We start from the raw sequence: 12,068 nt of genomic DNA, 5'->3' as shown, positions 1-12,068 counted from the left end.
GTTGGAGGGTCATGCCTCTATGGATGTGTGATATATACCAAAGAAAATGTAACATACTCTTAGCATGCCACAATTATATATATATATACACACACATATATATATATATATATATATATATATATATATATATATATATATATATATATATATATATATATATATATATATGAATGCAGGAAGATATGGCACTCACCCAGCTTGTTCAGTGTTGACAGTCAGTGACGAGTAATCACACTTCTCTAGGAATCTGCAAGAAAATGCACACATGAGATTCCCAAAGTTGTTAGTTGTGTTGCAGTGGCTGGTAGATCTGAGAAAAGTGTCCTTTACAACTCGGAAGCCCAGCCAGTTCACTCTACCTCAACTCCCTCAGGAGTCCCGTAACTCCAGCCAGTCTGCTCCACCTCAACTCCTTCAGGAGTCCCCTAACTCCAGCTAGTCCACTCTCCCTCAACTCCTTCAGGAGTCCCCTAACTCCAGCTAGTCAACTCCCCATCAACTCCTTCAGGAGTCCCCTAACTCCAGCTAGTCCACTCCCCCTCAACTCCTTCAGGAGTCCCCTAACTCCAGCTAGTCCACTCCCCATCAACTCCTTCAGGAGTCCCCTAACTCCAGCTAGTCCACTCCCCATCAACTCCTTCAGGAGTCCCCTAACACCAGCTCAGGAGTCCCCTAACTCCAGCTAGTCCACTCCCCATCAACTCCTTCAGGAGTCCCCTAACTCCAGCTAGTCCACTCCCCCTCAACTCCTTCAGGAGTCCTAGCAACTATCAGTCAATAACTCTCAGAGGTGCCACGATACCAACACCAACAAGAGGCCAGAGATCTTTATTTTCAAAGATTAATAAGCCTACCATCTAGAACTTAACACAAGACCAAATTGATAAACATTCTGAAGAGGCCCAGGAGGTGTAACACAACCCAGTCAAACACCCAAAATATTGCATATAAGCACTCAGACCAAACTAGGTTGCCATGCCCGTAGTTTCAGAATTATTTTTCACTAGTACAGTAAGAGTGTTGGAGATTAAGAAAGATTCGTCAGTAAACACGACAATTGTTTCTTGACGTAGGTCGTAGTCATATGATGACCTGATACTGGAGTTTTTGGTCATTTGATCGAAGCCTTCCACTGGCTTACCCGTCTACCTCTTTAAAATTTACATTTTTATAAAATATATGAATATTGGACACATGACATGGATATTGAATTTTGATAATTTTCCGGTAATTTGCGTGTGGTAACTGGTAGATAATAATATTTATATAAAGTAGTGAAAGTGAGTAATATTGGTATGACTTTTGAAAGGTGATAACTCACTCTCTATATTCCCTATAATTTCGTTATATACTGTAAAAGGTTGATAAAGTGAGGTGAAATTGTTGTAATTTAGAAGATATTAATATACTGATAAGGAAAATGTATTATACACCTGGAAGTGTCACTGAATTTAATTAAATATACAAGTATGTGTATAAGATAACGTTCTGGGGGAAGCGTCGAGAAAATGGCGTAACGTACAGAACGGAGCCGATAGTAAGATTATTGACAGAGTTTTGTAACCACAAGATAAACGAATATAAAGTATATCTGGAAGTATCCAGATATATAGTGCAACCATCAGAATGTGGTTGATCAAGATGGACAACCAGACGCGGTGGTGGTTGTATAAGGTATTATATCACTCCGTCAACTATATATTTTTAATTTCGTCTCCATATATGTGGTATAAAAACCACACAGCAAGTTAGGTGTTTATTTTCCAATTTTAGTTTACCATCGTGTAGGCAGGAGTTCGGTTATATATCACACATCGAATAAATGGGTCTCTTAATGTTTTCTAATTGTGTGTTTAATGTGTAATTAGTAGTAATAATATATATACTCATGTCAAGTCACATATTTTTTTTCGTAATCATACAGTGTTACTGACTTACAATTTCATAATAAATATTCAGGAACCATCTGTTGAGACCCACGGTACAGGTGGGGATTGAACCCGCGGCGAGTGAGTCGTAAAACTCCAGAGTTTTACGACTCACTCACCGCGGGTTCAATCCCTACCTGTGCCGTGGTTTGCTTGTAATCTCGTCATTATGATTTCTTGAGACATCGTTGCGACGCAGTGTTGCTAAAGTCACACATCTCTCCGACGTTCATCAACATCAGTAACTTAATACTTTTTTGTATCAAACTTATCAGTGGTTATGTGGGTGGAATTTTAATTCGAGACGAGGCTTGTGGGAAAAAAGAGTCCCCCACATAATTTCTGACAAATTTGATTATTATCACTAATATATCAGAGAAACTCATGGTAATACATCTGATACAGAACAATATTGGAAAAATAATTTATCAAACCTTGAATTGATTTAATTTACTGAAGCGTATGATAAAAATTATTTTCTCCCAAAACGGGTTGAAAAGAATTCAGTAAAAATTAATATTGTTCCTCAGTGAAGCCACCATATTACACCTCTCCCTGGCAGAAGTTGACTTTATCCAGCTATAGTGTTACTGCATTCTCAATATATTTCTTTAAGAAATCACATGTTTGCCAGAATGACGACTCAGTATTGACATCATAGAGCAGGTGTAGTCCAGGCGTCTGTACTTCCCGGTGACCCCATTTATACCTTCACCGAACATCTTCGTGTAGACGTGTTGAGAGTGCGGCAGTCTCAGCACCTCCTCCACCGGGTAATGAAAGTTGTCACATACCAGCCTGGCTCGTCCAAGTCCATCTAGTGACACCCCTTAAGTGTATCGGTTACTGCTGTGTACGTGTGGACGGGACCGTTGGTCACCGTGTCAAGTGGTGCAGGTGTGTGGTGAGTTCCTTCCTGTATCAGTCAGACGCTGAAAATGGACGGTGCGTCACGGATAAGTAACACACCATTCAGTGTTATCACCTGCCAGTCTGCTAGTTATGATTGGCTAGTTTATTGTGCACTCTGTGCTCATCCTGTGAGTGGTAGCACAATAAAAGCAGGATTACAGAGGTCGCAGCAATGGGTTTTTGTCAGGTCCCGCTGAGCATTGTTATATCACTAGAAAGAAATATTAGTTATTTCGAAATTTTCAATTACTTCACAGTACAATAAAGAATACAATCTCATATATATATATATATATATATATATATATATATATATATATATATATATATATATATATATATATATATATATATATATATATATATATATATTGCCGGTTGGAGGTCGTATGACCTCTAGCTGCACGTCGTGGTCGTTCTACTGCTTCTGGTTCTTGACCTCCGTCGCACAGTGCCTGGATACAGACGCAGGTGTGCGGTGCCCATATAGTTTAATGGCAGGCGTCAGGTGCATGTGTTCTCCCTTCATTACTGCCAGTCTTACTATAATCTTACAATTAATAACAACATAAATGTTATAGCACACGTAATATAAGCATTATAACAATTCATTTTATCTTCAGAAAGTTGTTCAGGAGAAAAGAATATATGGCAACATGTAAATTTGACAGCAGTACACCAGGAGAACTCAGGAATGCTGCAAACAACCAAACAACAAGATCAAACAATTATGGAATACATTGTCAAAGGAGGCGACTCATACCACACTGACTCGCAGAAAAAAACAAAAAACATCCAGTGATCCTGATAATGGTCTGTTTTGTCATAAAAGTTGTCTCAACCTGGGCATGTCAACCTGGGCATGTGTTGGTGATCAACAACGTGTGGTCATACAGGGTAGTTACGAGTTATCACTTGGTAAAAAGAAGTCGACATAGTGTTGTAAATAAAGCTGCCAGGCTGACAGTGACACGCTGGTGTCAAACACATTTTGATCCTTCCTGTAAGTTTAAAGCTGATTAAACGAGGCGTTCACAAGTTTGTGTCAGTTGGTTCAGAAGAACACTCAACGAGAGGAACACTCAACCAGAGGAACACTCATCCAGAGGAACAGTCATCCAGAGGAACACTCATCCAGAGGAACAGTCATCCAGAGGAACAGTCATCCAGAGGAACACTCACTCACAGGAACAGTCATTCAAAGGAACAACCATCCAGAGGAACACTCGTCTAGAGGAACACCGGTCCAGAGGAACACTCGTTCAGAGGAACGCTCCTCCAGAGGAACACTCATCCAGAGGAACACTGGTCCAGAGGAACACTCGTTCAGAGGAACGCTCCTCCAGAGCAACACTTATCCAAAGGAACAGTCATCCAGAGAAACACTCATCCAGAGGAACACTCGTCCAGAGGAACACTCGTCCAGAGGAACACTCATCCAGAGGAACACTCATCTAGAGGAGCACTCATCCAGAGGAACAGTCATCCAGAGGAACACTCATCCAGAGGAACACTCATCCAGAGGAACACTCGTTCACAGGAACAGCCATCCAAAGGAAAAGTCATCCAGAGGAACACTCACTCAGAGTAACCGTCATCCAGACGAACAGTCGTTCAGAGGAACACTCATCCAGAGGAACAGTCATCCAGAGGAACACTCACTCAGAGTAACCGTCATCCAGACGAACAGTCGTTCAGAGGAACACTCATCCAGAGGAACAGTCATCCAGAGGAACAGTTATCCAGAGGAACACTCATCCAGAGACAGACTCGTCCAGAGGAAGACTCGTCCAGAGTAAGTCATCAGAGGAACACTCATCCAGAGGAACACTCATCCAGAGGAACAGTCATCCAGAGGAACACTCATCCAGATGAACATTCGACCAGAGGAACAGTCATCCAGAGGAACACTCGACCAGAGGAACAGTCATCCAGAGGAACAGTCATCCAGAGGAACACTCATCCAGAGGAACAGTCATCCAGAGGAACAGTCATCCAGAGAAACACTCATCCAGATGAACATTCGACCAGAGGAACAGTCATCCAGAGGAACAGTCATCCAGAGGAACACTCATCCAGAGAAACACTCATCCAGATGAACACTCGTCCAAAGTAACAGTCATCCAGAGGAACAGTCGTCCAAAGTAACAGTCATCCAGAGGAACAGTCGTCCAAAGTAACAGTCATCCAGAGGAACAGTCGTCCAAAGGAACAGTCATCCAGAGGAACATTCATTCAGAGGAACATTCATCCAGAGGAACACTCAACATCAGGAACAGTCATCCAGAGGAAAAGTCGTCCAAAGGAACGGTTATCCAGAGGAATATTCATCCAGAGGAAGAGTCATCCAAAAGAACATTCATCCAGAGGAACACTCATCCCGAGGAACAATCGTCCAGATGAACACTCATCCAGAGGAACAATAATCCAGATGAACAATCATCCAGAGGAACAATTGTCCAGGGGAATAATCATTCTGAGGAACAATCATCCATCAGAACAATCACCCAGATTAACACATCTAGAGAAACAGTCATCCAGTGGAACAATCATTCAGATGAACACTCATCCAGAGGCATAGTCATCCAGAGGAACAATTATGCATAGGAACAATCATTTAGAGGAACAATCATACAGAGTAACAATCATTCAGAGGAACAATCATGCAGAGTAACAGTGAAGCAGAGGAACAATCATGCCGAGGAACAATCATCCAGAAGAACAATCAGGCAGAGGAGCAATCATGCAGAGGAACAATCATCCAGAAGAACAATCATGCAGAGGAACAATCATCCAAAGGAACAATCATCCAAAGGGACAATCATCCAAAGGAACAGTCATCCAGAGGAACAATTATGCAGAGTAACAATCAAACAGAGTAACAATCATCCAGAGGAACAATTTTGCAGAAGAACAATCATCCAGAGTAACACTCATGCAGAGTAACAATCATCCAGAGGAACACTCATGCACAGGAACAATCATCCAAAGGAACAATCATCCAGAGGAACAGTCATCCAGAGGAACAATCATCCAGAGGAACACTCATCCAAAGGAACTATCATGCATAGTAACAATCATCCAGAGTAACAATCATTCAGGGGAACAATCATCCAAAGAAACAGTCATGCACAGTAACAATCATCCAGAGTAACAATTGTCCAGAGCAACAATCATCCAGAGTAACAATCATCCAGAGTAACAATCATGCAGAGGAAGAATCATCCAAAGGAACAATCATCCAGAGGAACAATTATCCACAGGAACAATCATCCAAAGAAATAGTCATGCACGATAACAATCACCCAGAGTAACAATCATGCAGAGTAACAATCATGCAGAGTAACAATCATGCAGAGGAACAATCATCCAAAGAAATAGTCATGCACAGTAACAATCATCCAGATTAACAATCATGCACAGTAACAATCATCCAGAGTAACAATCATCCAAAGTAACAATCATGCAGAGTAACAATCATGCAGAGGATCAATCATCCTGAGAAGCAATCATCCAGAGTAACAATCATGCAGATTAACAATCGAGCAAAGTAACAATCATGCAGAGGAACAATCATCCAAAGAAACAATCATCCAAGGGAACAATCATCCAGAGGAACAATCATCCAGAGGAACAATCATCCAAAGGAGTAATCATCCAGAGGAACAATCATCCAGAGTAACACTCATGCAGAGTAACAATCAAACAGAGTAACCATCATCCAGAGGAACAATTTTGCAGAGGAACAATCATCCAGAGTAACACTCAAGCAGAGTAGCAATCAGAGTAACAATCATCCAGAGGAACACTCAGGCACAGGAACAATCATCCCGAGGAACACTCAGGCACAGGAACAATCATCCAAAGGAACAATCATCCAGAGGAACAGTTATCCAAAGGAATAATCATCCAGAAGAACACTCATCCAAAGGAACTATCATGCATAGTAACAATCATCCAGAGTAACAATCATCCAGAGTAACAATCATTCAGGGGAACAATCATCCAAAGAAACAGTCATGCACAGTAACAATCATCCAGATTAACAATTATCCAGAGTAACAATCATCCAGAGTAACAATTATCCAGAGTAACAATCATTCAGAGTAACAATCATGCAGAGTAACAATCATCCAGATTAACACTCATGCAGAGTAACAATCATCCAAAGGAACAATCATCCAGAGGAACAATTATCCAGAGGAACAATCATCCAAAGAAATAGTCATGCACAGTAACAATCATCCAGAGTAACAATCATCCAGAGTAACAATCATTCAGAGTAACAATCATGCAGAGTAACAATCATCCAGAGTAACAGTCATGCAGAGGAACAATCATCCAAAGGAACAATCATCCTGAGGAACAATTATCCAGAGTAACAATCATTCAGAGTAACAATCATGCAGAGTAACAATCATCCAGAGTAACAATCATGCAGAGGAACAATCATCCAAAGGAACAATCATCCTGAGGAACAATTATCCAGAGTAACAATCATGCAGAGTAACAATCATCCAGAGTAACAATCATGCAGAGTAACAATCATGCAGAGAAACAATCATCCAAAGGAACAATCATGCAGAATAACAATCATGCAGAGGAACAATCATGCCGAGGAACAATCATGCAGAGCAACAATCATGCAGAGTAACAATCATGCAGAGTAACAATCATGCAGAGTAACAATCATGCAGAGTAACAATCATGCAGAGTAACAATCATGCTGAGTAACAATCATGCAGAGTAACAATCATGCAGATGAACAATCATGCCGAGGAACAATCATGCAGAGTAACAATCATGCAGAGGAACAATCATGTCGAGGAAAAATCATGCAGAGTAACAATCATGCAGAGTAACAATCATGCAGAGTAACAATCATGCATAGTAACAATCATGCAGAGTAACAATCATGCAGAGGAACAATCATGCAGAGGAACAATCATGCAGAGTAACAATCATGCAGAGGAACAATCATGCAGAGTAACAATCATGCAGAGGAACAATCATGCAGAGGAACAATCATGCAGAGGAACAATCATGCAGAGTAACAATCATGCAGAGGAACAATCATGCAGAGTAACAATCATGCAGAGGAACAATCATGCAGAGGAACAATCATGCAGAGTAACAATCATGCAGAGCAACAATCATGCAGAGTAACAATCATGCAGAGTAACAATCATGCAGAGTAACAATCATGCAGAGGAAAAATCATGCAGAGGAACAATCATGCAGAGGAACAATCATGCAGAGGAACAATCATGCAGAGTAACAATCATGCAGAGTAACAATCATGCAGAGTAACAATCATGCAGAGTAACAATCATGCAGAGCAACAATCATGCAGAGTAACAATCATGCAGAGGAACAATCATGCAGAGGAACAATCATGCAGAGCAACAATCATGCAGAGTAACAATCATGCAGAGTAACAATCATGCAGAGTAACAATCATGCAGAGGAAAAATCATGCAGAGTAACAATCATGCAGAGGAACAATCATGCAGAGTAAGAATCATGCAGAGTAACAATCATGCAGAGTAACAATCCTGCAGAGGAACAATCATGCAGAGGAACAATCATGCCGAGGAACAATCATGCAGAGTAACAATCATGCAGAGGAACAATCATGCAGAGTAACAATCATGCAGAGGAACAATCGTGCAGAGTAACAATCATGCAGAGGAACAATCATGCAGAGGAACAATCATGCAGAGGAACAATCATGCAGAGTAACAATCATGCAGAGGAACAATCATGCCGAGGAACAATCATGCAGAGTAACAATCATGCAGAGGAACAATCATGCCGAGGAACAATCATGCAGAGTAACAATCATGCAGAGGAACAATCATGCCGAAGAACAATCATGCAGAGTAACAATCATGCCGAGGAACAATCATGCAGAGTAACAATCATGCAGAGGAACAATCATGCCGAGGAACAATCATGCAGAGTAACAATCATGCAGAGGAACAATCATGCCGAGGAACAATCATGCAGAGGAACAATCATGCAGAGGAACAATCATGCCGAAGAACAATCATGCAGAGGAACAATCATGCAGAGGAACAATCATGCCGAAGAACAATCATGCAGAGTAACAATCATGCCGAGGAACAATCATGCAGAGTAACAATCATGCAGAGGAACAATCATGCCGAGGAACAATCATGCAGAGTAACAATCATGCAGAGGAACAATCATGCCGAGGAACAATCATGCAGAGGAACAATCACGCAGAGGAACAATCATGCCGAAGAACAATCATGCAGAGTAACAATCATGCCGAGGAACAATCATGCAGAGTAACAATCATGCAGAGGAACAATCATGCAGAGGAACAATCATGCAGAGTAACAATCATGCAGAGGAACAATCATGCAGAGGAACAATCATGCCGAAGAACAATCATGCAGAGGAACAATCATGCCGAGGAACAATCATGCAGAGTAACAATCATGCAGAGGAACAATCATGCCGAGGAACAATCATGCAGAGTAACAATCATGCAGAGGAACAATCATGCAGAGGAACAATCATGCCGAGGAACAATCATGCAGAGTAACAATCATGCAGAGGAACAATCATGCCGAGGAACAATCATGCAGAGTAACAATCATGCAGAGGAACAATCATGCCGAGGAACAATCATGCCGAGGAACAATCATGCCGAGGAACAATCATGCAGAGGAACAATCATGCAGAGGAACAATCATGCAGAGGAACAATCATGCCGAGGAACAATCATGCAGAGTAACAATCATGCAGAGGAACAATCATGCCGAGGAACAATCATGCCGAGGAACAATCATGCAGAGTAACAATCATGCAGAGGAACAATCATGCCGAGGAACAATCATGCAGAGTAACAATCATGCAGAGGAACAATCATGCAGATGAACAATCATGCAGAGTAACAATCATGCAGAGGAACAATCATGCAGAGGAACAATCATGCCGAGGAACAATCATGCAGAGTAACAATCATGCAGAGTAACAATCATGCAGGGTAACAATCATGCAGAGTAACAATCATGCAGAGGAACAATCATGCCGAGGAACAATCATGCAGAGGAACAATCATGCCGAGGAACAATCATGCAGAGGAACAATCATGCCGAGGAACAATCATGCAGAGTAACAATCATGCCGAGGAACAATCATGCAGAGGAACAATCATGCCGAGGAACAATCAGAGAACAATCATGCCGAGGAACAATCATGCAGAGGAACAATCATGCAGAGGAACAATCATGCCGAGGAACAATCATGCAGAGGAACAATCATGCCGAGGAACAATCATGCCGAGGAACAATCATGCAGAGGAACAATCATGCAGAGGAACAATCATGCCGAGGAACAATCATGCAGAGGAACAATCATGCAGAGGAACAATCATGCCGAGGAACAATCATGCAGAGTAACAATCATGCAGAGTAACAATCATGCAGGGTAACAATCATGCAGAGTAACAATCATGCAGAGTAACAATCATGCAGAGGAACAATCATGCAGAGGAACAATCATGCCGAGGAACAATCATGCAGAGTAACAATCATGCAGAGGAGCAATCATGCAGAGGAACAATCATGCCGAGGAACAATCATGCAGAGGAACAATCATGCCGAGGAACAATCATGCAGAGTAACAATCATGCAGAGGAGCAATCATGCAGAGGAACAATCATGCCGAGGAACAATCATGCAGAGTAACAATCATGCCGAGGAACAATCATGCAGAGGAACAATCATGCCGAGGAACAATCATGCCGAGGAACAATCATGCCGAGGAACAATCATGCAGAGTAACAATCATGCCGAGGAACAATCATGCAGAGGAACAATCATGCTGAGGAACAATCATGCCGAGGAACAATCATGCAGAGTAACAATCATGCCGAGGAACAATCATGCAGAGGAACAATCATGCTGAGGAACAATCATGCCGAGGAACAATCATGCAGAGTAACAATCATGCCGAGGAACAATCATGCAGAGGAACAATCATGCTGAGGAACAATCATGCCGAGGAACACTGGTCAGGTGTATAGGTGGTACATTAACGTCATACTGTTAGTGTTCTTGTGTTATCGTTAAGTTGTAAGGTTGTTTATCTTGTTATGAGTTGTGGTAGTCAGTTGTGGTAAGTCAGTGGTGGTAAGTCAGTGGTGGTAAGTCAGTGGTGGTAAGTCAGTGGTGGTAAGTCAGTGGTGGTAAGTCAGTGGTGGTAAGTCAGTGGTGGTAAGTCAGTTGTGGTAAGTCAGTGGTGGTAAGTCAGTGGTGGTAAGTCAGTGGTGGTAAGTCAGTGGTGGTAAGTCAGTGGTGGTAAGTCAGTGGTGGTAAGTCAGTGGTGGTAAGTCAGTGGTGGTAAGTCAGTGGTGGTAAGTCAGTGGTGGTAAGTCAGTGGTGGTAAGTCAGTGGTGGTAAGTCAGTTGTGGTAAGTCAGTGGTGGTAAGTCAGTGGTGGTTAGTAAGTGGTGGTAAGTCAGTGGTGGTAAGTCAGTGGTGGTAAGTCAGTGGTGGTAAGTCAGTGGTGGTTAGTCAGTCAGTGGTGGTAAGTCAGTGGTGGTAAGTGGTGGTAAGTCAGTGGTGGTAAGTCAGTGGTGGTAAGTCAGTGGTGGTAAGTCAGTTGTGGTAAGTCAGTGGTGGTAAGTCAGTGGTGGTAAGTCAGTGGTGGTAAGTCAGTGGTGGTAAGTCAGTTGTGGTAAGTCAGTGGTGGTAAGTCAGTGGTGGTAAGTCAGTGGTGGTAAGTCAGTGGTGGTAAGTCAGTTGTGGTAAGTCAGTGGTGGTAAGTCAGTGGTGGTAAGTCAGTGGTGGTAAGTCAGTTGTGGTAAGTCAGTTGTGGTAAGTCAGTGGTGGTAAGTCAGTGGTGGTAAGTCAGTTGTGGTAAGTCAGTTGTGGTAAGTCAGTGGTGGTAAGTCAGTGGTGGTAAGTCAGTTGTGGTAAGTCAGTGGTGGTAAGTCAGTGGTGGTAAGTCAGTGGTGGTAAGTCAGTTGTGGTAAGTCAGTGGTGGTAAGTCAGTGGTGGTAAGTCAGTGGTGGTAAGTCAGTGGTGGTAAGTCAGTGGTGGTAAGTCAGTGGTGGTAAGTCAGTGGTGGTAAGTCAGTGGTGGTAAGTCAGTTGTGGTAAGTCAGTGGTGGTAAGTCAGTGGTGGTAAGTCAGTGGTGGTAAGTCAGTTGTGGTAAGTCAGTGGTGGTAAGTCAGTGGTGGTAAGTCAGT

The 12,068-nt window shown here is 42.2% G+C and overlaps 1 protein-coding gene across 1 annotated transcript in view; it reads right to left on the bottom strand.

The window, feature by feature from the left end:
• The window catches only part of LOC138853160 (astacin-like), a 288,848-nt gene that overhangs the window by 155,236 nt on the left and 121,544 nt on the right, over positions 1–12,068 (bottom strand). The window contains exon 2 of the mRNA XM_070088208.1: positions 197–250. The gene's annotated coding sequence lies outside the window, so the exon portion shown is untranslated. The remainder of the gene's footprint in view (positions 1–196; positions 251–12,068) is intronic.

Source organism: Cherax quadricarinatus, chromosome 24, assembly GCF_038502225.1.
Source record: "Cherax quadricarinatus isolate ZL_2023a chromosome 24, ASM3850222v1, whole genome shotgun sequence".
NCBI lineage: Eukaryota > Metazoa > Arthropoda > Malacostraca > Decapoda > Parastacidae > Cherax > Cherax quadricarinatus.
Note: the sequence above shows the minus strand (reverse complement) of the source record. Positions and strands in the feature narration are given on the sequence as shown.